At 50.3% G+C, this 26,186-nt stretch overlaps 1 protein-coding gene across 3 annotated transcripts in view; it reads right to left on the reverse strand.

Moving 5' to 3' along the window:
• LOC139061310 (regucalcin-like) overlaps positions 1-21,227 on the reverse strand; it is a 59,521-nt gene extending 38,294 nt beyond the window's left edge. For 2 of the 3 annotated variants that reach the window (XM_070541134.1, XM_070541133.1), the window contains exon 1: positions 5,720-6,097. The gene's annotated coding sequence lies outside the window, so the exon portion shown is untranslated. Of the gene's footprint in view, positions 1-5,719; positions 6,098-20,863 lie in introns of those variants that run through there. The other variant, XM_070541135.1, reaches the window with a different exon arrangement.
• Between the last annotated feature and the right edge of the window lie 4,959 nt (positions 21,228-26,186).

Raw genomic sequence — 26,186 nt, forward strand, 5'->3', positions numbered from 1 at the left:
TACCATACGCTGAAGTAAAATTCTTGAACCGACGCCCACCGTAACGTATTGCAAATGTGCTTGCGTTCAACGTACACGTCAGACGACAAACGCTATTCTAAAACTGCCCGATAGCACGCATGCCGTTCGCTGCCTTGAAGTACCGCGGGCGGGCAGCGTTACAGAATGCATATCCACGCTATAGGTAGACGGCAATTATTGCTGCAGGACAAAGAATATTCCCACAGCACGAAAGCTGTTTTAAATTCGAATCTTTTGCTCGCCTAGCGAGAGCGAAAAAGGTCAGAGGAAGGGTCGCGCTCAAGGAGACAGTGGTCTCGTCTCCGAAAAAAAAAAAATATATGTGCGCCGATCACGCAGGGTTAGCGACCGCATGGGATGCGCGCCCCTCGGGATTCAGAGACCTAGCTCACACGTGCGCTAGGTGTCGAGAGGGGCGGACATACCCGAAAAAGTCCCTCGCCCACGGGCGTTTTAGGCGGCCGCACGCGACGAAACTGTACTCCCCGAAAGAGGCGAGACTCCCGGCCATGGTCGTGGCCAGATTTAGACCTTGACTTCTCGGACTGTGGCGAAACTAGTGGTTCCCCGTTTACGAGGGGGGAGTGTTTGGCGTCACACTAAATGCCAGGAACATTACTTACTCGACGTGGCGGTGTCATCATGACCACGCGTCCCACGAGAGCGGTCAACCTGTATTTTGAGTACATCTCGCACTTTAGTATGTTCAGGCCGCGACTATCTATAACGGGTGGTAGCATTCGTGCGGCTGAAGCAGCATCACAGAAAATAAAATAGCAAAGAAGCATTGAAAAAAAGCTTGCGCAGACATTTGCATCTTCTATACCTTTCAGAAATGCTTCGGATGACATAGATAATCGTCAAAGATTATTTTTGTCTTTTTTTCTGCTTTTTTGAGAGGGTAGGATGAAACCTTTCATTTTAGGCTGGGAAAGTAAATGGTGTGACCCAAATTGTCAAACCGCAAGGAATGTGCCACCGTTGTAACTCGCCGGTGGCTGAGGCGACAGCGTCTTGTCCGAAGACAGCGACCGCGACGTCGGCAGCGTCGTGCCCGAAGCTGCTTGCGTCACGCTGCGGCGGGAGAGAGATCGCCAATGAGCGTGAAGGTCCATCACACAACAAAGAGCGTTTTCTTAAAGGATACGATGATGTTCAGTGACGCCGAGACGTAAGTGCGACGTGGTGCCTAATGAAAATGCGCCGAAAACATCCTGGCGGTAGGAAAAGTTTTTGTACAAATATCATTTAGTCTACACGGCTTTCGCGTTGGTACACATTTGCAGACGAATCCAGAAGTCACTATCGTACTACACCTTTTTGCAACAAAGCAACACCTGAGGCGCTGACAGACAGCGTCTGTAATACAGACTCAGATTTGCTGGGCGTTGGGGAAGCGAAATGCTTATGCGTAGAAGCAGATAGCTCGCGAGGAATGCAGCTGCAGCACATGCATGCGAGGCGGCGAGCGGCATTCGTGACCGATGTCGTGGATCGTGGATGCGTTGGCCGTGACGGGCGTCACGAGGGTAGACATGCTGCAGCCCACATTTCGAAGCAGAAAGCTTTGTTTGCCTCTTTTTCCCATTATCGTGGTTGGCGCCATTACAAGGACATCCTGTCTTGCTACTGTGTTCAACCGAAAAAAGTAATTTTTTTATATCCTTCTTAGTTCGGAGCTAGAGAGGTTTAGGGACAAGTTCGGAAGTGCAGAGGATGCATAAATACGAACTAGGCTGCCGCCATCTTACTAAAGATATTTATTACCGTTGGCATATGGCGGTGAACAGGAAGGGTTACCGTCTCACTATCTACGGCTTTATTAGGGCCATTTCTGCCGTGTAGATATTGCTCCATGGGTCTCTTTGTGTCAATGGTGTTGACGAATTGCATTTGAGGTCACGACGTCATTACTCAGCCGTCGGTAATATTTCACACAGAAATAACTAGCTTCTACTTTCAAATTACCCTAGAAGGGCGAGACCAACATATCGGTGTTCGGACTTCATCTAGTGCGGCACCCTTTCAAGGGTGGAGAAGAGGCAAGAGCTCGTTTCATCTATGAGGGTAAACATGTGCGGGGGCTGCGACTCCAGAATTTTATTGCGACGGAATTTACATGGTCACTCCGAGCCAATTTTCGCCATTGACGTTGCTGTGAAGCTCCACATGTATTTAGGTATATATGTGCTATATGTTTAAGCACGACGTATAGTAAAGGTAGGTGCTATACCATTCAACCGCCAAAGTTGGTCGAATCAGGTTTTACGTTCTTTGACTAAATTATTCCTCAGAATTTTTGGGGAAGCAGCCGACAAGCATATTTCACCAAACATAACTATCAAAGCAGTTGAATTTTATCTTCAATCTTCTCAGACTATCAAATATTACAAGTGCAACACAATGACACTGCTCAAAGATCAAAGTGATGTGGTACGGTCATGTACCGGCAGCATAGCGGCAGCTGTGCGATGACACTACAGGTACTAAAGGGGGTGTTAAATCATTTAAGGACGCCAAAAATTATGGTGTGCCCACGTGTGTCATGTCCGCGTTAGTCGGACTCGCGCATAGTTGGAACACCGTCCGAGGGTTTGGAGCGCATCACCAAACCTTGCCATCGCCGTCAGTGTTTCGGCCTTGGGGCGAAACTGCCAGGATTTTCTTTTAAAGCTCCCTGGATGGACTGCGCCATGGTAAAGGACATGTATACTTTCGATCAGGCCGAGCGGGCCGTGAACCGTGCCACGGGTGGATTCGTCACCGAGTTCTCTGAAACGCACGTGCAGTCACATCAGAGCTCTATGGCGTGTTGGAGCATTTCGGCAGGACCGCACTCATATCTTCCCGCCCCCCTACCCCATGAGGAGGCTGTGCGAGAACACTCCGGCAGGGGAGGAAAATGGCAGTTGCCTTCAACAACTCCACTCGCGCCGCTGAATAAGACAATGCACATCAATCGGCTTGTATGTATGTCCATCTATGCTACCACCACTGGTTAGCAGCTCTGTTTTCTACGGATTTACACTGTGATAAAATTGTGGCCTCACTATCGTTACGGCAAGAAGCAGAAGCTTACGAGCGCACCATTATTTTGATGAGGCGAATATGTTTCTAGAAATGTTTCTAGGCGAATATGTTTCTAGAGTATGTTTCTAGCGTTCGGCTGTACGCTTACATTGACAATCATTGTCGATAATTTTTTTCACAGATTTTCCAGTCACAGAGAGTTCAGTAACTGTCATGACTCTTTGACTTCTCGACGCCATCTATTTTTGGCTGATGGAACTGTCGTTTCATGAGTCACGATTCCGCTGGAACGCGAGAACAGTGCTTAAGTTCCAGTGTGGCAGTGGCCATTGGTACTGTTCCACAGTGATGTCATTTGGAATGACCTTAAAAAATCTCGGCAAGCGCGGAAAACACTGAAAGCTACGATCATCCAACTACCTTCATACCGCTCACGTTGATTGGCATGGTGTCCGGTAGGTGGCCCACAGCAGCACGTTGGTTTGGGTACTTGAAGACTTGCAAAGTATTTCCATTCGATGATTCTTGTATTACCGAAGCGATTGGCCAGAATTTTGATGGCACCAGGCTACGATGCATACGAAGCTTGTATTCCTTAGATTGGTGGGCCGCCGGCGTAGCAAAAAGAAGTTAGAGTTTCGCCCGAAAGGCGAAGTATCGACTGCTATAGCAAATTACTATACATCTATACGAAGTGAGGATACTAGTTTTATCAGCCGCATAACTAAACTGGTAAACATTCGCTTACTAAATGAATTAACAAACATTGTGTTACGCGCGCACAGGCAAACATGAACAAACATCACTCGATGACCGTGGAAACTTGCTGTCAAGATGGTGGAGTCCAGAAGCGCGGCAGCTGCAGCGAGCGAATTGATTAATACCAGCTCTCGCTTCAACGCGAACCATATTAAGCTGCGATAACACAGTGTACACGAAGCTATCAGCAGTCGGCGCACTCTGTCTCCATCGCAGATCGCTTTCAAGATAGGACCTGCGCGGACCTGTCATACGCAGCAGCCGCCGGAGTCAAACGCACCGTCCTCCCCCTCTTCCCTCTCCCCTCCCCCCGGTGCCTTGCGCGACGGAAGACGGTGCGCTTCCTGCCCATTTTCCTTCCTCGCGCGCAAGATTGAGCCACAATCGTGAGCTCACCCTCGTCCACTTTCACTTGCACATGTAGCATACGGCACATGGTGACGTTATCGCCCTTGGTATTTATACGGGACATCACGGCGACGACGTCGACAACGGCAGCAATGTGCCTGGGGTGTCCATGTAAATGCTATCGCAAAAAGGGTTTATTAAGTAGTGCTTTAAGTTGACGTTTCGTGGACGGCACACTTGATCATAGCCCAGTAGGGTGGCATTGCTGTACGCTTTCAGAGGGGTCAATACAGTCGAAATTCGGAAATATAAAAGTTTGGAAGCTGACTTTCAGTGTTCGTGAGGGCATGAAGTCATGAGGTCGTACCAGAAGTCGATGCATCGCAGGATAAGGTTCACAGTCCGCGGACTCTGGGTTTTCGCTTCCCGATAACGGCAAAAATTCAAATGACGTAGCCTGAGGAAGCAGCGAGAAGGGGAGTTAGCTCCTCTCCTGCAGAGCGGTTGCGCGTCTTCTATTAGTCCTGGCATGGCAGGGACAGGGTAACCAAGGCCGGACTGTAACAGCTGTATGAGACGGCACATAAAACGCAGAATAGCTGTGGCGTTATGTTCATAGTCAACGAGAGAGACTTAGTCTGTTCCGCCATCTCTTCACTGCACACCCTGTGTACGTCGTTGATGCTCTTCAGCCAGGCCACGCAGCACGCTTAGAGCCGGCGCGTTGACAGATTTAACCTAATGAGCTGGCTTGCTTCGTTTCGCAGACGCGTGTGCAGGTCGCACTGCCGTTCGCTTGCCCTTGAGCCACTCTATCCTCATTGCTGCCGAAGCCGTTTCTTGGTTGTGTTGGTTGGATCGCATACTAACGGGATATCAGGGACCAGGAAACATCAAAGCAAAAAAATATTCGTGGTAGGAAAGCGGTTCTAAACTTTGTAGGAAAATAGCACGAAAGGACCTTTCTGGCATGTCCAATATGGCCGTGATTATCAGTTGTGCATACCACGACATACTAGTGTACCCTGATTGATTTCATCGGTCATCATGAACCCGCAAGATGAGTGCGCAGTGCAATAAAGACATTGGTGGTCCGTTCTCGCAAAGACTCATGTTTTCACTCCGCACCATAATTGTGAAAAATGCTCAAGTTGCCAAGTCTTACAGTTCTCAGCAATTATGCACAAATGTGTGAAACAAGCTAAGGCTCACTGAAAGACACTTTTGCAATTTCCTGGTTTTCGTCATTAAGTAGGGTGCCTTTATGATTTATGTCAACAGATGCACATATTTAAAGGGCGTGTATCCTCACACTTAGACATTTACTTGTGCTCTGGAAACTACTTTGATATTCTAGCACCTTAATTTTGAACAACCAATGCCGCACAAACACCGGATAAAAGAAACAGACTTCAATGAATCTACAACAATCAGTGCTGTTATTAATGAAGAGGTCACCATCGGCTACGAGGCTGCCTGCGTCCCCTACCCTCTACGTGACAGATTCACCCTTTCGTTATTGGTGAAGAATAGGTGGCGATACGCGTCGCCGATGGCTTACCCCTCCGCGCCAGTAAGCTGCTGCTGCGGCTGATGTGGCTGTGACTGGTCGATGTCCGATGCCTGCGCTTTCTCTTGGTGTTTCTTTCCGCCTTTGCGGTGATGCTTGGAGCTTCGTCGGCGGGTAGAGCTGCCCCGCCGCCGGTGGTCGATATCTCCGCGGTATGTTCTTCCGTGGGCGGAGAAAGTGCAGCCTCACTCGGGGCACTGATAGGTGCGGTGGCGGCGGTGGTAGGGGAAACGGCGGCGTCCGAGGCAGCGGCTGAAGCGACAGGTGTGGAGGCGGTGTGCTCTTCCTCCATGGCTGTATGCAGGGCACCTGTGCGCAGAAAGGGTTAACACTCACGTTCAATGGCCGGCGACGAGCGCGTGGCTGGCTGGTTCGCTAATGCCGATACTGATTCCAAACTTTGGCCCGTACCCACAACTGGGCATTGGCCAAGAGGCGGGAGGCAGAGCAAAAAATGAGGGTAGGTAGTGATGATGCACTACAGTGGCCACATATGCAGAATATGGGACTAACCTAGAAGCGGACCGTAGAAATATTAGAAGTAGTAGCTGGGTTCCTTCCTTGAAACATCACTTATGATTTGGTTTGCGTAGCAGGGTTAGTGGTAGGAGTCCGAGACGTCTCCGAATGCAGCAAGGAAGAAACGGCGATACGTACGGAGCGCACACATATATTCAAGTACAAAAGGACAATTACAAGAACACAAAGCATTGGACATGAGAAAAGGACACGGTGCGGCCCTACGCAGTATTTGAATGGGCACACCACGCTCACGATTTTTCGTGTCACGAAGCCCGCGTGGCGGCGCCACTCGAAGGCTAGTTCGGACTGTTGTGCATCTGCTGGATGATGGGAGCGGGCGATGCGACACTTTGAGGTCCCCTCGGGCGTTGGTGCGCCGCCGGATGCCTCCCACAGTTCTTGGCCTTCCGAGCGTTGACGCCCGACCAAGCCAACGCGTCTTCCGTGCTCCTCTTCTCAGCTCTGTCTCTCTTTGTCCACGTGGACTATTTTGCTCCTTTACTGCATTTGCGATACCGGTCACCTCCTGCTTCCACGTTCGAGTGCGTGCGCTACCACAGGCAAGGTTCGCTCCCGCTGGCACAGTGGGGTCGCGCGGTCCACTTTGTGGCGTCGGCTTGGTGGGAATGCATCGTGCGAATGAGTCCACTTCATCACAGTAGCCCCCGTCACAAAAAGGGTTTTAGCGAAAACGCTTTACCAGAACTCAGCAACATTCATAGCATGCATATCTATTCGCAATTACTGTTACTTTCAGTACCCTGTATTCGGTGTTCGAAATGCAAACTTTAAACGAGCACTCTCAATAAAAAAGCTGCGTGAGGATAACAGTATGCCTTCGCAAGGCCACACACAAAGCAAAGCTAGAAATGATATCACGTGCGACATCGTTGCGAACTATTTATGCGACTAATATTCACCGTGTTGAAGCAACACAAAGCAATGGTGGCAAGTCTATTTTGTTGACACACACAAACTCATATAATAGTTCTTGGGGCAACCCCTGTTTTGCGGACATTGCAATACGACCTTTTATTAGCATTCTTCAATTAATACTTATCGTGTGTGGTTCATTCAAAATGTCGTAAGCTTCTTGCCTGCACAACCAAACCAGGCATGTAGCAATGAGCCCCCTCTTCCGTGCCGTACTTCTCCTTCTGAAAAAGGTGTCATCTACTGCTCCATTTCACCCATGTTTATCCAATGCAATGGCCTTGTGTTCTTTGGCCCTTACCATCTCAGCAATTTTCTCCTCGATTTCGTTTTATGATTCCGTGTATACTTCTGCGCTTACAGGTCTCTACCAAGGGTGTTATAGACCAAGCCGTTCTCTGTCCGCATTTTGTGAGTTCTGAGATGATCTTATCTTTTTTTCTTGCTCTTTCAACACAGACAGCACAGTCATAATCGATCTCAACAGACAAGGGGTCAGGTGCTACAGCAATGTTTCTCTGGCCTTCATGCTGTGCTCGGTGGTCTAACACGCTTCTTTCAATAAGCCGCCATTTTTTGCGTATTTTATGCCTATTTATTAAAGAAACAATTCTTTGTTGCGTACTGAGGTAACTTCACCTATTCGGTTAGGAGCTGGATGAGTCTTTTGTGCTTCCACAAGCATATCCACACCTTTGTCCACGTTATGTGGTAGCTACTAGGCTTCTTCACTATCATATTTTTTGTCAACAGATTGGTTTTTGTAACTGTTGTCATGTCTGATGCGGCCGAAATCCACTTCTGCTGGAAGACTTATGGATTATATAAAGCATTGCCGTTGCTTGCGGCATGGTTTATGACGACTGATACACCGGTACCAGAAAAAAATTATGGCACTCTCGTAATCGCGCGTACATAGACGCAAGCATAAAATGGCTACCAGCAAAGCAGACTGGTTGGAGATGAAACTAGCCACAATCTTAAAATAGGTATAGTGCATGTTCGAAACGGCGCAGCGCAGCACACCAAACCACACCACACCACACCACAGCACACGAACGCGTTTTGAAGTGAACCCATGGAGGAAGGAAAAAAACTGAGGAGAGGCCCTACCTCCTCCGCGCGCTACGAGAAAGTGTGGAAAAAGCTACATTGTATTTTATCTTTTTTTTCTCTTTTTTCCCTTTATTTTGCTGTAGCGGCCATGTTCTCGGCCCACAATGACGCCATTGTTATGGTAGTGGTCGCTCACACGTGTTGCTCCATGACTTTAGTTTTGTGGCAAAGGCGTCGGGTGTGCAGGATTGCGTTAGCATCCATGTTTTTGTTCCGCCATCTTATCTAGACTGTGTTCCTCGCTGCTGTTTTTGTGGCCAGGTAGGACTGGAAGAAATAAAAAGCGTGAAACGAGCGCGTATGCAACGCCATACACCATACCACCGAGGAAGAACAACGTGGGGATATTTTCCCGTCTTCGGTGGATTTATGCCAACGTGTCATCCCAGACGGAAACCGCTGTGCTTCAGATTATGTACAATAAACACCTTACACGTCAGTGACAGCTGTACAGCGTTCCTCCCTTTAACAGCGGATGATTCATTTGCGGCACGTAAAACAGCCATGTGGAAGAATGGGAAAGAAGCGGCTGGTGAGAGTTATGAAGGGACGAACCCCCTTTACTGCAGTACTCTTATGTGTGTGCTCGAGGGGCGCAGGGAAGTGAAGGTTGGCGTATGCGGTGCAAGAGTGAACAAGACTTGACAGAAGAACGTACGCCTGCACATAAGCAGGCCCGGTCAACGCGCTATCCGCACGCATACGCGCTTACTGCTCCGCACCGCGGAACTTTGTTTCCGTGAACCGTGAGAACACTATACCTCAGGTAGCGGTCAGTGTATTTAAACACGTAGCGATGTTCTCCTCTGCCGGACTGTTCGTCGGTGCGCTATGTCTCGTCACTTCTCCGCTGTGAGTGGTCGCCCGAAACGTGTTCAACAAAGCGAAACGATTCGAATGAAGCCATGACCAGCATGCGTCTTTGTTCTCATACACTGCAGATGGGCTTGCCCTAGGTTGTATCACGATGGAATACGCTATGATTGGACCATTGTTCAGATTGCTACGGCGCGCAGCACGGCGTGGTTGCGCCGGTTGTAGCGCGCCGAAGGCGAGAAGTGTAAACAAGAGGGAAGAATCTGGCCCGGCACGATGGCGGAGTAACGCCGACTTATGGCGTCTGCGGAAAGAAGCGTTACTCCGACTGCCGCGGACGACCATCCGTGGCCATCCTCGGCGCTCAGGACGCTGCCGGCTTAAAACCCCTTAAACTTCGTAAAGTAGCGACACTTTCCTCCTCCGCCTTCGCTCTTCCTCGTTTCTCCTCTCTTTCACGCTACCTCCTTGACTGTGGCACCACCTACACTCCTCGAGTGTAGCCACGGCACCAACATGCGCTCCTCGCCGCTCAGTAGACGTTTCTCGAGCAAAAATGGCGCTGAAGCATGGCGCGAGGGCCCAGGTGATGCTATTAGGCCAATAGCGACGCTGCGTCGGTCTCGGCCAGAGCGCTCGAGTATGAGGTGGCATTCTTCAAAGCGTGGTGCTACTTTACGAAGTTTAAGGGGCTTCGTGCCGGCTTGGTCACGCAGCATGTCGCCATCGCTCGAGCCGGCGAGAACTTGTGACACTTTGCGAGCGTGGAGTGTCGTTGTGTGCTCGTCGCGGGATTAGTGAGCGCTAATTCTGCGTCCAAGGGCTGCTCCGGACTCTCTTTTGTACTCCAAGAATGACTATTACACCCACAACTGTGCCTCAACCTACGAATTAGTGCTCGCGACGAGGCCTTTCAGCCACATCTGCGTGTTAGGCCTAAGTCGACTACGGAGCGTCCATAGCCCTCGGGAGAGGGGCGAACAAGTGCGTGCCGGCCGCGCGCCTATCAGCCGACTCTGGACGCGAGGAGCAACATGGACAGACCGCACCGCGGCAAGTCTAAGAAGATGGCCATGAACGACAAGCCAGTGGTTCAATGCGGGGGCTGCGACAGCTGGTTCTTCGTGGAGGACTTCCCAATCTGCTTCATGGAGGAGGCCCACGGTAAGAGCTTCACGTGCAAGTTCTACATGAAGATTTCTACACTTTATGCGATAATAGCGCAACAAGAAAGAAAGGTGAGGCCCGAGTGTAGCCTCGACATCGCAACATTGAGTAGGAAAACACAGTGGGAAAAGCCGGAGATCGAGGGGAAAGCAGAACGACAAGAAATACTACAGTTGCTAAAAGCCGAACAAGAACAACCCGAACGGCTGTCAGAGGAGGTGACAGTGCTTCGAGCCAAGCTCGAAAGCATCAGCAAGAGAGAAAGTACCCCATGTTACGTTTCGCCTACGACGCGCGGTATAGCTGGCGCGGCTGCAACGGACGCCGGGGCTTCGTTCAAAGCGGCGGACATTTTGGCCCGTTCAGCGTTGCCGCAACGCCACTCCGCCAAGCTCGTCCAGGCATGTTTCAATGCCACGTTTCTTCGTGTGTGCTTGTGTGTGTGTGCATGTTGGTGCCCACGCTTGTCAAAGCGCGGCAGCCGGGGAGAAGAGCTCCCCAACTGTGAAGCGAGGAGGTCTCACCGGCGCCGGCCCGGCGGATGCGTCACTACTCGTCTCAACGTGCCCGAGCGGCGCCGTCACGTGCGCCCCATCCAGAGCCATTCCTTCATGCCCTCAACTCCGAGAGTATAAAAGCAGCTGCCCCCGGACGCCAAGAGAGGCTCCGATTTCTTCCGTCGAGTAACGTGCTCTCCCGTCTCTCCACTTCGGTTGACCTGACCGGACGCTCTTTGGCGATGCTATAATAAACAAGTTGTTCTGTTAGCAGTCGACTCATCCTTTGCTGGGACCTTCGGATGCTTCCAGCGGTGCCCCAGGCCGCCAGGCCAATGCTACCCTTGGAGCTTGCGACCCAGATGCAACACCCACCAATGAAAAACTGTGAAACTCTTGAAAGCAAAAAACAACAACAAAATGCTATTAGAAAAACAGGACCCCCCTTTCCCACCCAGTCATAGGAGCTACCAAACACATTATGAAAACCAAGAAAACGCAAAAGAAAGAAGAACTAGAAACAAGTGCAGACCCATGGACCAAAGTGGGTAAGAAAAAGAACGGAGAAATGGAGGGAATACAGCCCAACAGCCCCCACCCCTTAACCAAAAAAAAAAATGGCTGTGGCTTAGGTAAGGTTAAGCCCAGGGTGCGAAGCATACTAGCCTTTATTTTAGTTGTTGAACGACTGTTTAGCCTGGTGAACTGCTGTTGCTTGGCTATATTTGGTTCGGCTAGACGAAGAAACAACTCATGCGTTACTCTGCTTCGCCTTCAAGAGTGGAACGCGACAGCGTTCCCGTCGACCCGCCAAGGGGTGTAAGACAATGGGCTACAGGGCAGCGACTACGCGCCCCGCATTGGACGCGGTGAGCGTCGAGCAAAGCAGCGTTCGGCGTGGCAACGAAATGTGCGCCTGAGCAAGAGACGCACGCCTTAGAAACAGCTAGGCCTGAGCCGGCCGGGATGGACACGGACAACGAGGGCAGCTCGAGGGAGACGGCGGATGAACGCGATGATCGACCAGTTACCGCGAAAAGGATCGCACTAGATCCCGCAAGACCCGACAGCAAACAGGGATGCGGCCGTTATGAGAAACTACAGAAACGTGTGGACAATATTGAGAAGAGCCTCGAGGAACGTTTTAGAACACAGACGGCTCTTATGAACGAAATGTTCAATACCGCGCTAGCTAAGCTCTCTGACCAAATAACACAAATGTTCGCCGCGCACTTGGTGCGCATAGACGACATAGAAACGAGGCTGTCGCCAGCTGCAGGCAGACCAATCAGAACAATGAGCAAGCCATACGCTAGACAGCAACAACACAATCAGCAGCAGCAAAACACGCTCACAGACGTAGAGACGCAACCGCAGCTGCAACCGCAGCAGCAACCAAGTCGCCTCGATAGTGACGGGTTAAATTAAATACAGGCATCACCATGGCTACACACGCAACGAAGCACACTAACACTGGGAAACAACAATACACAATCTGGCAGTGGAACTGCCGGGGCTACAGGAGGAAGCGGGGGAATCTCCAGCAATTCATACGCAGCCGCGAGACAAAACCAGACGTGATCCTTTTACAGGAGACAAACCATCCGGTTAAACTAGCTGGCTACAAAGCCATAGACGCGACCGCGACGGAGAGCAGGCAAAGAAGGAAACGGGCTACACCCCGCGTGGCGGGCGGCGCTGGGCCGGGGGCGATGGTGCCGCGCCGGCCGTCTCCCCCGCCACGCCCGTTGCCGGTCGCCGCCGTGCTCGTTCGGCGTAATGTCACTGTGGCGCAGCGAGAACTTGCCTGCGTAAATATCCCTCATGTGTTCGTAGAATTAATCCCTAAGAGCGGCCGAGGACTATTCGTCCTTAACGTGTATAGTAAACCCACACTGCAGCACAGATTCGGGGACCTACTGCGGGCCGCGCGCGCGGCTTCCGGCGGCGAGCCTCTACTTGTTGCGGGCGACTTTAACGCGCCCCACGGAGCCTGGGGCTACACCCGAGAAACACCCAAGGGCAAACACCTTTGGGAAGACTCGCAAGACCAAAGGCTTGCACTGATCGCGAATCCCGCCGATCCTACACGCAGAGGGAACAGCGTGAGTGCCGATACGTTACCAGACCTTGCGTTCGTTTCGAATGTAACAACAGCTCACTGGCAAAACACGCAGGAAGATTTGGGGAGCGACCATGCGCTGATCGAGATAACGATAGGCACGGGCCCGAGCGGTCGTGGTACTTACCCTGAGGGCAAAGGTCGTAAGCTCAAGCTCGTGAAGTGGGACACGTTCCGCAAGAAACGAAAAGAAGCGGGGCGAGGCGATAAGCAGATTACGGACATAGACGAGTGGACCGAGACGCTCAGAAGGGACGTAGGTGCAGCAACGAGCGAGGTTCCGCCCGAGGCGAACCTCGAAATAATTGACAGCAGGCTCCTACACATGTGGGAAGCAAAGCGAGCCCTCCTAAAGAGATGGAAATGCCAAAGACATAATAAGGCGTTGCGCAAACGCATAGCGCAATTAGACAGAGACATCGAAGAACACGCACTTCAGGTATGCAGGGCACAATGGGAAGACACGTGCAACGGCCTCGAGAGGCAGATGACCGGGGCGAGCGCTTGGCGCCTTTTTAGACACCTATTAGATCCGGAGGAGACTCGGGCCGCTCAAGGCCACAAGACTCGTAGACTCCTAAGAGATTATAAAGGCGATAACTTCCTTGACGCCATACGTGACCGTTACTTTAAGAAAGCCGAAAGCATCCAGTACGCTGAGTACGACGGCGTCACAAACAAGAAACTGGACGCGGAATTTAGCGAATCGGAAATTCGGTTAGTCCTGGTCGAACTCAACACTCGATCGGCTCCCGGCCCGGATCGGGTTACCAACAAGACTCTCCGAAACCTAGACGACGAGTCAATCTCCCGACTCGCGGCCTACGTCAATGAGTGCTGGCGAGAGGGTTCCCTTCCCGAAGCGTGGAAACGGGCCCGCGTTATCATGATTCCTAAACCTGGCAAGCAAGTTACGCTCGATAATCTAAGACCGATTTCGCTTACGTCTTGCGTCGGCAAAGTCATGGAACACGCAGTTCTCACCCGCGTGACCGACTTTCTCGAAGATCATGACGCGTTCCCGCACACCATGCTAGGATTCCGCCGCAACCTCTCCGCACAGGACGTATTGCTTCAACTTAAACACCAGATCGTAGACGACACTACCAGCTCCACTAAGGCAATTCTAGGCTTAGATATTAAAAAGGCCTTTGACAGTGTTAAGCACGAAGCGATCTTAAAAACAATTAGAACATTAGGACTAGGCCAAAGAATGTATAATTACGTTAGAGACTTCCTCATGGGCAGGCGCGCATGCGTCGTCGTCGGTGACGAGGAATCACCGGAATTTCAGACGGGTCCGTGCGGCACGCCGCAAGGATCCGTCATATCACCATTACTCTTTAATTTAGTTCTACTTGGTCTACCCGAGAAATTAACAGAAATAGAAGGATTACATCACAGTCTCTACGCGGATGACATCACCCTCTGGGTTCCCGGAGGGGGATGTGACGGTCACGTCGAGCGAACGCTACAGGCAGGAGTAGATGCGGTTCAGAATTACTTGCGTGGAACGGGCCTCGAGTGCTCGGCTACCAAGTCCGAACTCTTACTCTACAAACCCACAAGGAGAGGTCGTAAAACCCTGCGCGAACAGGAACGGGAATATTCCAAAATACGCATTACATTGGCAGATGGTACTCCCGTACCGCACGTAGAGAAAATTAGAATCCTAGGGTTACACCTGCAGGCAAACGGCCATAACGGAGAGACGGTGCGAATACTTCGTCGTTCGGTAGATGACACCATCCGACTCTTGCGTCGCATCACGAACAGACGCAATGGTATGCGTGAAGAGTGCGCGATCCGTCTCGTGCAGGCGTACGCGATAAGCCGCATAACGTATGTTGCCCCCTACCTGAGGTGGATCGGGTCCGAAAAAAACAAAGTCGAATGCATGATCCGAAAGGCTTTCAAGAGGGCGGTCGGCGTTCCACTCAACGCGAGCACCGACAAGTTTCTAGAGCTCGGAGTTCACAACTCTCTCAACGAGTTAATCGAGGCGCACGACATTGCGCAATACGAACGATTATCCAGGTCAAAGGCAGGTCGATGCATCCTCGAGTCGCTCAGCATCGCGTACCACACTCAGCATGGAGAAAAGATGGCGGTTCCCGCCTCTGTTCGCGACCGCCTGATCATCCCGCCGCTTCCCAAGAACATGCACCCGACGCACCACGCCGGGAGACGCAACAAACGAGCAAGCGACCTTGAGAAGAAGTTTGGTAACAGCAACGAGGCGGTGTACGTAGACGCGGCGCGATATGGAGGAGGGAGAAGCGCGCACGCGATAGCGGTTGTAGACCGCTCGGGTAGGTGCCTCGCGAGCGCCACGGTGACCACGGGACACACGGAAGCGGCCGAAGAAGCCGCGATAGCCCTAGCGCTCGTCGCGGTGCCGAACGCTGCGATCGTGATCAGCGACTCGCAGGCGGCAATCCGCGGCTTCGCGCGCGGTCGTGTCTCGCGGGAAGCGGCCCGCATACTCCAAATTTCTGACGACGGCGACTCGTCATCGCCCTCACAACCCCAAAATTCTACGGTCTTCCTCCTCTGGACCCCGGCACACACCGATGTTCCGCTAGCGGGAAACGAGGCGGCCCACGCCACGGCTCGAGGTCTCACACGCCGAGCCGCCGCTGATTATGTGGCCGCCTCCGCCCCCGAGAGCGGGGCATCGGATCTGCCGGATCGGGACACTACAACAGAAACACAGCAACAAGAAACACACTGGGCGTGGGGCGATCGCCTAACCACGTTCAGAGACCTCACCCAACACTACAGACTCGAAAGACGCAGATTCCCGCCACCACACGATAAACTGAACAGGAACGAGGCCGTGACGTTACGCTTGCTCCAGACACACACCTACCCTAGCCCCGCTATCTTACACCACTGCTATCCGCGTTTGTACCCAACAGACGCGTGTAAAACATGCGGACGCAGAGCAACACTGCGACACATGCTCTGGGAGTGTACCGGCAACAACGGTAATCAAAGCAGCTCCGTTGGCGACGCGTCCATAATCGCGGCTGTTGCCAGAGTAGAAGGCTCGAGCTCCGTTCTTCCCGACGCCGCCCCGGATGCGGGAGCCGCCGGGGACCTTCTCCGTAGGCGTCGCCGCCGCTGGGAGGCGGCTATCAGAAGTTCAGAGCTGGCAGACCAGCTCTGGGCCGTCCGGCAAGCCGAAGATGCCGCTCGAGTCCAAGAACTTCGAGCCGTCACCTGAGGCCACCACATCAAGACCTGCCGGACTATTCTTTACTAAAGTTTCTTCTTCTTCTTCTTCTTAGAAACAGCTCGTTTCTAAGGCAACACCGCATTCACTAGAGGCGCTTTTGTACCGCTTTGAAGCGTCGTACTCGTGGCTCAGTGGTAGCGTCCCCGTCCCACACTCCGGAGACGCTGGTTCGATTCCCACCCAGCCCGTCTTGCAAGAGTTGAGCCAAAGCCACTTCTCCTCTGTCGTGACGTCACGGTGTCACGTGGTTTCATGGCGACACCGCCGCGCCTGAGGAGCTGGGTTGAGCTCTCGTAATATGCTTCGCATAAAAAAAAAGACCCGCAACCACTCAGAAGAGCAACTCAGCAGGAGCCCACCTCAGCGTTACCAGACGGTGGTGCTTGCGACTCAACTGCTCATCGACTGAAAAAAAAACACCTTTACGAGAAAATCAATACCCTCAGGCTCCGCATAACCACGAAATTGGGAGCATCTACGTACGAAACACTCTTCGAGATGAAGGAGAAATTGCGCGCGCAGACTCTTCCAACACCAGACTCCCATTAGTAATACACGTTCGTACTGTTAATGCACTACCTGACACAGGAGTTGAAAAGTCCACCCAACAGCTCACAGAGGAATTAACATCCGGGAGCAAAAAGGCACCCCAACACCACTAAATCATAAGTGCCATTCCAGAGCCGAAGTCACGAGGCCACCAAGCAGAAGCAGCTTGTTGCAAAGGGAACCAACAAATCAATAACGTATGTCCCTCACTCGGTCCCAGAGTAGAATTTCTCGCCACAGGGGATCACCTCAACGAACACAGCCTCAATGACATCCACTATATTGAAGCAGCAGGAGACCATGCGAGCTCCCTACTAGCCCAAAGATTAACTACTTGTTAGGAAAGAAATCCCGCAAACACACAACCACATCACAAAACCGCAGACACCCCAAGGGTACAGACCCGAGGGCAGTGAGGACACTATTGAAGGCAATGTCACCAGCACTATGCCAATTAAGCCAAACAATACGCCACTGGTAAAATGACCCATTAAAGCCAAACAACAAAAATTCTGCCCACTAGTGTCACAGGTACAAAAGGACAACAGAACACAGCGAAGAGATTACTCAAGATGAAGCCATAAAGACAGCAACGCTCGGCCGAACATGAAGTCGCCTGTAAATCAGACAGAAGAGGATCGAGTTAGGCAGGACAACACGCAGAATCACAATTCCCCGACAATATCCAAACACCCACTGTACCCAAAAGGAAAACACAAAATAAAGCTAGGAGACGAACAAAAGAAGAGCCTATGCTCTTCTTTTGTTGCGGCTGTGCATCTCGCTTGACTTCAATGTGAACCGACGGAAATTGCAGCACTCGGAAAAGATTCGCCAAACACTTTAGGAAATCTTGCCATGGCAGCTTCTGGGTTCTCGCTTACGCTGTGAAGACCCGTTAGCTCACTCTTCACTGGTCTGAACGTGTCACGACTGAGCAGAGTGCTGCTGCTATTTCTAACTACTGATAGGGACTGCTGAAAAATTTCCCCATTGATTATGACTGGCCCCATCGCTTTCACAATTACGCTTAGCGCTTCTAGTGTGCAGGTTACCACTTTCGCATCAGGCTCTTCCAGTGTGCTGCTCTTTGCATCCTTCAGTTCCTGAAATTCTTTGCGGCTTATGATAGACCTGAATGGCTCCTGAAGCTACTCCCATGGGTGCGTTTTGACCATCAATGATCATGGTGATAACAAACTTAGGACAACAACCGGCAACTTGACTGATAACAAATGATTACAAATAAGTCGTAATACTCATTATGCACCAAGCAGTCGGAATCGTCGAGCTGATGCGGAGCTTGGTCGCTTTTTTGCCTACGGCACAATTTGGCAAGGTGTCTTTTTCTCGAACAGCTAAAACATTTCGTTCTAGAATTCGCAGCGATATGCAGCATGTTCCCGAGGCATCGAAAACAACGTCGTTGTACACGTGTACTTGATGCGCCTTCACCTTGATTTCATTTTGCGTTTTTCTTCGGTGGTATGTGGACTTTCGCCATCATGACGGAAACTTCATGTCGACGCTTGCCTATTGATAGTTCTCCTTCAGTTCCTTCCGGTGTCTGTGCCAACTCGTAGACCACCATGAACGTCGTCAAATTGTTCTTTCTTCGAACAGTCGATGCTCCACAACGTTGTCAGGGAAGCCAAAAATCAATCTATCACGTAGTATCTCCTTATAACGTCTCTCATCAAAGCTGCAGTTCTCGGTGTTAGGAATGGCCTGCCAGGGTTGCATAGTGCAAGTTACTTCAGCCCGCTGCACATGTTTCGAACCAAACGGGGTGGTGGCGCACTTCAGAGAACTGCGGATAGGCGGCAGCCACGCGGCGAGGGGTCAGCTCAGGGGAGTTCTCGAGGGGAGGTAATTGGCGGAACCTCGCCATGCGCTTTTCGAGACACCAGACAATGTGCAGCGGCGGAGGCCGCTGTGCGGGGTCCACTCTGGAATTTAGGAGCACCGGCTGCGTTCGGGAGTGACCACCTGACTACGGGGACGCAGGGCAATGGATACCAAGACGACTGCGCTGCAAAGGTTATCTGCCCTCGAGAGAGCACTAAAACCTGTGCGGCACGTGTGTGCGAGCCCTCCTCCAAAAAGGCGAGTCATCTTCAATGACGTCGAGCGGAGGGTTTATAAGCAGGGACTGTCGGCTGCTAGTGTGTGCTCGTCGTCGTGCTCTGTGCTCGTCAATGTACTCGTGAGATGTGTGCTCGTTTGCTGTATGCGTCGTCTTGCGTGCTCCATTTGGGAGTCCGCTAGACTGTGTAAATGCATCTCATGCTCAAATGTAAATAATGTAAATAAATCCTGATCGCCTAGTCCTGTCGATCCAAGTTCCTCCGATCGTCCTACAAGCCCGACTCCAAATCGTCACTGCGCAAGGCAGTGACGTAGTCAGTAACAGATTGGCCATTTCTCTGGTCTCTCTTTGAGAAGAGGTACTTGGAATATAGTTCCCATGGCTTCGGATTGACGTGCTCTTTCACGACGTCAATGATGACGTTACAGTCCACGTTCGATGGTCATCGAGGCTTGACGAGGCTTACTGTCAGGGAATGTTCTTTCCCCACAGCAGCTAAGCAGTGCTGCCCTCCGGCCGGTGTCCTCCGTCAGCTTGTCCGTTACGCAGCATGACTCGATCCCCTTCACGTATTCTCCCATGAACAGTCGCTCGTCAGGTTAAAAATTAAATTCGGTGGTTTTCAGTGCCGAAACCGCTATCTGATCAGGAGGCACGCCATAGTGTGGAACAGCGGAATAATTTCGACCACCTGGAGTTCATTAGCGTGCACAGAATGCACGGTAAATGGGCGTTTTGGCATTTCGCCCCCATCTCAATGCGGGCGACAAGGTCGGAATATGATCCCGCAACCTCGGACTTAATAGACTAACACCAAAGCCACTAATGAATCACGGCGGGTCATCAGTGAGGCATAGAACTTGCCGATGAAGCCGCGAAGAGGCCTCGTGTCACTGCCATTCCGTGCCGAAGCGCGGGTTAACCCATGTAGCCGCCGCTGTGTGTTATGCGGGCGAAATCAACTACTGCTGCAAAACTGGTTTATTTGGTGAGATACATGAGAATATATACAGGGGCGCCGTTGGTTATCGTCACGGTTTATGACGAGTGATGCACTAGCGGTGACGCGCTATTAGACACAAGACCGGCCTAAGTACAGCACGGGTTATCAAAATTGCTTTGTGTTGAAGTATACTAGTGATCAAGCCGACCAGAACAATTTGTGACCGTTGCGCTGTCAGGCCCAAAAAGGTAAAAGTCACCTTTAGAAAATTAGGTATCTTCATCCCAACAATGAAGCTTCCCGCCCGCATGTCGTATCTTGCGATATATAGTTAAGCGGCATACCTTATCTTTGCCTTTAACCTAAATAATTTCCTTCTTGGCGGGAAAGCTACCCAAAAGACTTGTTCTCATTCGTGAGCATCTCGGGACACACAAAGTCTTTCCTCGTTCTCATATGTTCCATGTGAACGCGTGCGAGTACAAGTTGCGTGTTTTCCAAGTGCGTCTCACACTACACATCGCGCCATTACCACAGACATCTGGTTTCAGCCCCGGAAACTAATCTCGCGAGTATTTCTTTCCAACGCATCTCATGGTTCAAGGAAACAAGCTCTAACTCGAGCCTGCATGTTGCGGCATCACGTGCATAACGTTCCGATACGAGCCTTCGTGTTTCACTCTGACACGCTTTCCATTGGGCATCAACGCCTTGCGTTGCACTTCGCGTGCTCGCGCTTTGTTCTCACGTGCTTTTCTTGCTTTTCAACTCTCCATGCCTTAAGCTTCGCGCCTTCAAACCAAGCTTCTAAACGGCTTTGACGAACGTCCCGATCTCCATTACCATCTTCCGTCCAGCCCCTCAGCTACAATCGCTGACTGCGCAGCTTCGACCTCCTATTTAAAGCAGAGAGAAAGTCTCCGTCGTGGACACCACTGTTATAATTTAGTTCGGAGAGCCCGCTTAGTGGTGGGAGTCAGAGAACGCTCAGGCGGCAGCAAGGAAGCAACGGCGACAAGCACGGCACACAAACGTATATTGAAAGACAAAAAGGACAATCACAAGAACACAAAGCATTGGCCATGCGAAAGGAATACGATGCGTCCCCACACAGCGTTTGTACGAGGGCAGCACGCTCACTATTTTGTGTTCCACGAAGCCCACGTGGCGGCATCACTCGAAGGCTTGTTCGAGAATAGACGGCAGGCGAGCTCTCGCATGCAGACTGTTGTGCGTCAACTGGCTGACGTGAGGGGGCGACGTGTCACGTCGAGGTCCCCTCGGGCGTTGGCGCTCGACCGGGTCCTTCCCGCAGTTGCTGGCCTTCCGAGTGTTGACGTCCGGCCAAGCCAACGCGCTCTTCCCTGCTCCTCTTCTCAGTTCAGTTTGCCTCTGCCGACGTGAACTCTTCTCCTTCTCCACTGCAGATGCGATGTCGGCCACCACGTGCTTCCACGTTAGGGCGCCTGCGCTACTACGCGCAAGGTTAGCTCCCTCAGCGACGTGCCTAGAACCAACTCAGCTCCGCCAGAAAACCTGTCCCGCGCGGTGGTCGCTGGAACTAGCGGCGCTGCAGTCACAACTTCATTGACAGAGTGTCGTCTGCTACGCAGAGAGCGAGCGGTGCTGTTCAGCTGCCGCGCCGTTCTATTGAGCACTGAAGGTGCAGTTATACACCATGTAATTCATATAGAATATATTGACATCCTTTTAAAGAGCATGGCACGCGGGCGCTCTCAGGCGTCATATACGTGCCATGAAATTACGAAATGGGCGCTCCTTTCAAGTTCCAACGAATTAGGGTTATTTGTGTTCGCACGCATGTAAATAACTATTTTGGAGCAAACGCAACTATCTTTTAATGCAGTTGCGTTTGATACAAAGCATTGTTGTCTTGACGGGCATTCAGTTATAGAGAGAGTTCTAGAGAGTTATATAGAGGTAACGAACTATGACGCCAGTTTGCGCCATCCAAGCGATGAACGAATGGAAGTCACGATAACGGCACTGTGTCAAAAGGCTGATGTAGCTCAGCTCATAATTAGTTGCTCAAGTATTGCACTGGGCCAATCTAACAAGGTTGCGCTGAGCTGCACGGTACGGCAGAGCTTTTAGTGGATCTCAAGAAGCGCTCGAAAACGCATTTCATATCTGTTTGGTGGTGTTCTGAACAGGGTGTCCAACCGAACTGAACCGAACCGTTATTTTCCGCCATCATGGAACTAAACGCGAACCGGTACATTGGTAAGGAACCGTTCCCAATTGATTAGGCAAATACTTCAGAAGACCCTGCCAACTCACTCCTAAGGCGGGTGAGAGGGAAATGTTGGGCAAAGGCTCAAAGCCTCTTGCAGTCGGCAGGCTATTCCTATACTACAAGCAAGACTTGAATATCTTCGATTAAGTTCAACTCAGTTGCGATAGCTTTTACGTTGTTAATCTTTAAGAATGCTTCCCTCTATGCGGTTAAAAATGCGGACGCTTTACGCCTGCTCGCACATCTTGCTGCAGCAAAGGGGCAAGAACGATTCCGTTCACCTGCCTGCTTTATTTCAAACCACTCAGGCCACAGAAAAATTGCCAGGTTTCATTAATTCTCGTGAGTGTCATGAATCTTATGAATTTCATGAACTTGAAATTTCAAGAGTTTCTTTATTACTTCAAAAGCTGAAATGGAGCACGTTATAAGGTAAGCTGGGCCATTATGTGAGGAAAACCTTATGGAGGTTCCCCGGATGGTCGTTTTATTTCGGAATTTCTTAGAAGAAAGTGCTTACAACGAACTGTGAAACCGAACATGATGGAGGTCTATAGAGCTTCCTCACGGCAAACTCACTGTTCTAGCAGTGGTTAATTTTTGCGAGGACGGCGCAACGAGCTATGGAAAGAAGAATGATGGGTGCAACGTTAAGGGATAAGAAAAGTGCAGATTGGGTGAGGGAACAAATGCAGGTTACTGACACCTTGGTTGAAATAAAAAAAGAAGAAATAGGCATGGGCAGGACATGTAATGAGGAGGGAAGATAACCGATGGTCATTAAGGGTTACGGAGTGGATTCCAAGAGAAGGGAAACGTAGCAGGGGGCGACAGAAAGTTAGGTGGGCAGATGAGATTAAGAAGTTTGCAGGGACAACAGGGCCACAATTAGCACATGACCGGGGTAGTTGGAGAAATATGGGAGATGCCTTTGCCCTGCAGTGGGCGTAGCCAGGCTGATGATGATGATGATGATGATGATGCTGCTTCTACCGTTTATGTTGGCATGGTATATCACTTAGTCAAGTAAAGACGAAGTGTTTAGGTTCTGCTTACGGAGACGCACACTGTGTTCATAAATATATTTGATACAGATAAAGACGCTATAGTTCATGATGGATGCAAGCATCAAAGGCTAAGAAATTCAGCATTTCATTCACAGGAGACAGGAACATTCAACTTTATTAGTGGTCCGTCCTTCAATGCCAGTCAATTCCTTGCATTGCAATTCTGTTGCGTGCTTGGATAGGCGATCTGTAAAAACTGGCTCTCTCGTAATCCAGAGTAGATGTAAGCGTGAAATGGCAACCGGCAAAGCAGATTGGTTAGAGATGACACTAGCCACATTTTCAAACGGGTGTAGTGCATGTCTGCAATGGCTCACCCCACCACACCGCACCACGCCATACTGTGTACTGGTTCATAGGGACGCTGCCCAGCTAGAAGAAAGGCCATTAAAGGAGCAGCCACGCAGCGTGGCTACACCTTCAGGGGTTTCAGGGCGTCCTCTCTTGGAGCGACGCAACAACCGCGCCGCGGAACTCACGGACCGCTGGCATTAAAAAGAGCACAGGCAACTCCGTGTATGCGCCAAAAAAATTACAATGAAGCTTATGGTGCCCTGCATCTGGCTTTTGAACGTCGTTATTGGAAATGAGAAATTCGGTGAACGAGAAGTTACACATTGAGTGATATTGTGAACAAACATTAGGAAGAACTCTGAAGCAATATTTTTTTGTAACTAGGCAGTAACTAGCGTATGCCATGCGGTCCTGCACAAAGGGTTGGCAGCCAGAAACCGCATTTGCTTAAGTTTCAACTGGTTGCTTGAATGATCCCGGTTTGTTCTCGCAACTTGCTCGGATGCTCTCGTTTGAGTGCCTGAATAACGGCTGTGGCTTTGACTCAAGGTCACTTGAAGGTCGCCGATGACAGGAGCTAAAAGAATTTCATTCTTAAAACAGGCACACTAAACTGCTGTTGACACCTACGCAAAGCGAAGCATTCTGGTTCTGATTGGATCATGAACTATGTGAGCGTGCGTATGAAGTGTCGTTTCCGATGCATGAACATTAGCAAAAAGAGCCGCATGTTATATGAATGAATGTTTTACTTACATTTTTTAGTATAAACATGAAGATATCATATACCCAAATTTACATTGAGTACATCATGCCTTATGATTTGCTTATATTTTCAGTGGAGGACCGCTTCACATTGCAGTGTTGCACTATGGTGTTTCTGATGCGTCGGTTTCTTCTAGTGCTATTGCGGATCGAAACAAGCTAAGCGTGTCACTACGCTGGCTTGTCCGTGAGGAAGTGTGTTCTATGCCGCTTCTGGAAGCATACGGTCGTGGCGTTTGACGTTAAAGGCCACATAGGTACAAAAAAGTGTGTCGAGCTCGGCACGAAAGCTTCGCTGTATAAAGAAAATTTCTGTTAGACATTTCTTGCCTGTGATAACATGAAGCCGCTACTGTTCCCTGCTGAGGGCCACTCAACCTATATGATACAGCTATTTCTATTTCTAAACACTAGCTATTGGCTAGTGTTTCCTTGAACTGACTTTCTAAATTGTAATAAAATTATGCATGAGTAACAACTTTTTACCGAAAAGCTTCATAAGATACATCAAATGTTTTTTGTCTCAAATTTACTGCAATATTATTCATTATTTATTGACTGCGAATGCAAGATACTTGCCATCCTTGTCGGCTGAAAGAAGAGGATCGGCAGTCACAATAACGGTGCTAACGTGATGATTATTCCTTATTTACACCTACAACCCTATGTGAACCTTTCTTAGCCAGCCAAAAATGTTTTTCTCGAAACTGAAGTATAAAAACCAATTGATATGTACTTAGAGAACAAACAATTCATTCTAGCATACGCAGAAGCCCAGTGTGCTTCATAGAGTTAACCTGCATCAATTTTCTTGCTAGGCTAGAAAAGTCTGCACTATACGCAATGTTACATTTTCATAATTTACGGCATGCTTTCATGAATGTTACGCATGCAAATCAGCTCCGAGAAGCTATTAATGAGAGCGCTAAAAATGATGATCTTACTGGCCCCCACAGCAGTACTTCTTACATTCACTGCTTTTCTTAAATTTGGCGATGAATAGATCAGCTACATCATGCAGCTGACAAAAAACTTCAATGCGCTCCTGCTGGCAAGGCCTTTGATATCAAGATGGCGTCACAAGTAAAACAGTCTGTTGTTTCTTCATTTATCTACGAATAAACATGCTTCGCAGATATGTGGGGATTGACAAGTGACGCATCAAATTTCAAGTAGTCTGAACTCCAGTTGACATCTGATCTCGTATTACAATGGCAGAGTCGGAGTGGGCGACTGACTCCGCGAGTGAGCACGTCACCACGGCGCAGAGCGACGCCTTCGAATCGTAATTTGGGTCACAAACCCTCCCGCCAGAGGAAGGAGGCACTCGTGTGCGCCGTGTAAGCGGATACCCAGCTTCCCAGCGTCTCTTGCGTGCCGGTAGAAGCAGCGCGAAGCCCGCCGCGGTGGCTCCTCCACGATGCATCGTGTAGCACATGCACAAACTCTAGCATCGTGTAACTACTGGGACGTAGAGACGGGCACAAGCGTCGACTTTCAGTCCAAGATTTATTTCCCAAAAACCAGGGCAGAAGAAAACGTGCAAACAGAAAGTATAGACAAAATAGAAATGGTTTTACCAGATCCTGACCTCCGCGTCACGGCTTTGCTTGGTTGCCTGTTCCTCACTTGTGGCGCTCACCCACTACGGGGTATTGGCCAAGAAGCCGGCGGTTAATGGTTAAAAGTTATAGAGAAGGGGAGAGAGACAAACTTAAACTGGAAATGAAATCGGGGAGAAGTATAACGCTGGTGGTAATTTAAGAAAGCATGCGGCTGTCAGCATCTGTGGAAACAGAAGACGCTCTCGAAGAAAACATGCACAGTAAACAAAATAAACAGTAAAAATTTTTAACGGCGTGGGTAGGATCGAACCAGCCACATATATGTTTTAGACAATTCAGACAGGTGTCAGGATGCACAACGTATGATATATGACGCGTTTCGGCATTAGGTCTAGGGTGTCTCGCCACTTTGCTTCAATGCAAATCGCGTTAACGTTGACCTCCATCGTGATACATGTTCTGCCGGAATTTTTTTGATCAAAATCGCATTTTTGCACTTTAAGTTCGCTATGTGC

This window comes from Dermacentor albipictus, chromosome 6 (assembly GCF_038994185.2).
Source record: "Dermacentor albipictus isolate Rhodes 1998 colony chromosome 6, USDA_Dalb.pri_finalv2, whole genome shotgun sequence".
NCBI lineage: Eukaryota > Metazoa > Arthropoda > Arachnida > Ixodida > Ixodidae > Dermacentor > Dermacentor albipictus.